A 2456-nucleotide genomic window follows, 5' to 3' on the forward strand; every position below is an offset into this window, starting at 1 on the left:
GCTGCACCAATTTGCATTCCCACCAACAGTGCAAGAGGGTTCCCGTTTCTCCACATCCTCACCAGCATCTATAGTCTCCTGATTTGTTCATGTTGGCCACTCGACTGGCGTGAGGTGATACCTGAGTGTGGTTTTGATTTGTATTTCCCTGATAAGGAGTGACATTGAGCATCTTTTCATGTGCCTGTTGGCCATCCGGATGTCTTCTTTAGAGAAGGGTCTATTCATGTTTTCTGCCCATTTCTTCACTGGGTTATTTGTTTTTTGGGTAGTGGAGTTTGGTGAGCTCTTTATAGATTTTGGATACTAGCCCTTTGTCTGATATGTCATTTGCAAATATCTTTTCCCATTCCGTTGGTTGCCTTTTAGTTTTGTTGGTTGTTTCCTTTGCTGTGCAGAAGCTTTTTGTCTTCATAAGGTCCCAGTAATTCATTTTTGCTTTTAATTCCCTTGCCTTTGGGGATGTGTCGAGTAAGAAATTGCTATGGCTGAGGTCAGAGAGGTCTTTTCCTGCTTTCTCCTCTAGGGTTTTGATGGTTTCCTGTCTCACATTCAGGTCCTTTATCCATTTTGAGTTTATTTTTGTGAATGGTGTGAGAAAGTGGTCTAGTTTCAACCTTCTGCATGTTGCTGTCCAGTTCTCCCAGCACCATTTGTTAAAGAGACTGTCTTTTTTCCATTGGATGTTCTTTCCTGCTTTGTCAAAGATGAGTTGGCCATACGTTTGTGGGTCTAGTTCTGGGGTTTCTATTCTATTCCATTGGTCTATGTGTCTGTTTTTGTGCCAATACCATGCTGTCTTGATGATGACAGCTTTGTAGTGGAGGCTAAAGTCTGGGATTGTGATGCCTCCTGCTTTAGTCTTCTTCTTCAAAATTACTTTGGCTATTCGGGGCCTTTTGTGGTTCCATATGAATTTTAGGATTGCTTGTTCTAGTTTCGAGAAGAATGCTGGTGCAATTTTGATTGGGATTGCATTGAATGTGTAGATAGCTTTGGGTAGTATTGACATTTTGACAATATTTATTCTTCCAATCCATGAGCAGGGAATGTCTTTCCATTTCTTTAAATCTTCTTCAATTACCTTCATAAGCTTTCTATAGTTTTCAGCATACAGATCCTTTACATCTTTGGTTAGATTTATTCCTAGGTATTTTATGCTTCTTGGTGCAATTGTGAATGGGATCAGTTTCCTTATTTGTCTTTCTGTTACTTCATTGTTAGTGTATAAGAATGCAACTGATTTCTGTACATTGATTTTGTATCCTGCAACTTTGCTGAATTCATGTATCAGTTCTAGCAGACTTTTGGTGGAGTCTGTCAGATTTTCCATGTATAATGTCATGTCATCTGCAAAAAGCGAAAGCTTGACTTCATCTTTGCCAATTTTGATGCCTTTGATTTCTTTTTGTTGTCTGATTGCTGATGCTAGAACTTCCAGCACTATGTTAAACAACAGCGGTGAGAGTGGGCATCCCTGTCGTGTTCCTGATCTCAGGGAAAAAGCTCTCAGTTTTTCCCCGTTGAGGATGATGTTAGCTGTGGGCTTTTCATAAATGGCTTTTATGATCTTTAAGTATGTTCCTTCTATCCCGTCTCACATGATCTTAAATGGATCTGAGACTCAAGAAAAGGAGGCAGCTTGGTAAATTTACTTTGAGTAAATTTGGCCAATATATTTTATTTTCCCAGTATATTTTAATGTATTTTTCTTCAATGACAAGCGTCTTTTTTCTTTGGGTCTCAAGCTTACTGGTATTTACAATCTATAAAAAAAACTCCTGATGAGTAATTAAATTAGTTTTACTAACTTCTTGTTGGTAAATTATGTTGAATATTATGTTCCACTGGACTTTTTGTTCACTTTCTATTTGGGATACCGCAGAAAAGTTTCCTGCTGCAGTCACAGCATTTCTTCTCTTAGTGTTTGTACTCAAAGTGCCTGGGGCCTCATAGTTAAACACCACAATGCCATAAGGCTTTATAATGAAAGACTCATTTTACAGCTTTGGAATGCATATCAAATCAAAAGGTCCCCAGTCTCTTTTCTCCCTAAAAAGATAACTGTGCTTACAGAATATTTGAGTAACAGTTTGGACAGCCATTATTCTTTGAAAGAAATATTTAAATGGGAAAGTAATTTTACTATTTTATCTCTAGAAGTGAAGCATCTGAATGATTTATATTTTTAAAAAGCAGTATGAAATCTTCAAGCGAGAGGACATTAGTGTTACTTTGTAAAATTTTTAAGTTTATAAGATCACACTTTATTTTTCTGGGTATATATTTCACCTTTTGGGATAGTTTACAAATTATAATTGGTAGTAGATGCCTATCCTATTTTAGTGGATGTTTAGTTATGTTTGTGTGTGTCACTAAAAAATGGATTGTTGGTACCTAAGTTTTATATATTTTTTTTTTAATTTTTTTTCCACGTTTTTTTTTTTTTTTTTTTT

General features: G+C 36.5%; 1 protein-coding gene across 1 annotated transcript in view; it reads left to right on the top strand.

Moving 5' to 3' along the window:
- Nucleotides 1-2456, top strand: part of DTWD1 (DTW motif tRNA-uridine aminocarboxypropyltransferase 1) — a 26336-nt gene that overhangs the window by 7592 nt on the left and 16288 nt on the right. The gene's annotated exons all lie outside the window — the stretch shown is intronic.

Source organism: Herpailurus yagouaroundi, unplaced genomic scaffold, assembly GCF_014898765.1.
Source record: "Herpailurus yagouaroundi ecotype Mexico unplaced genomic scaffold, PumYag 184, whole genome shotgun sequence".
Lineage (NCBI taxonomy): Eukaryota > Metazoa > Chordata > Mammalia > Carnivora > Felidae > Herpailurus > Herpailurus yagouaroundi.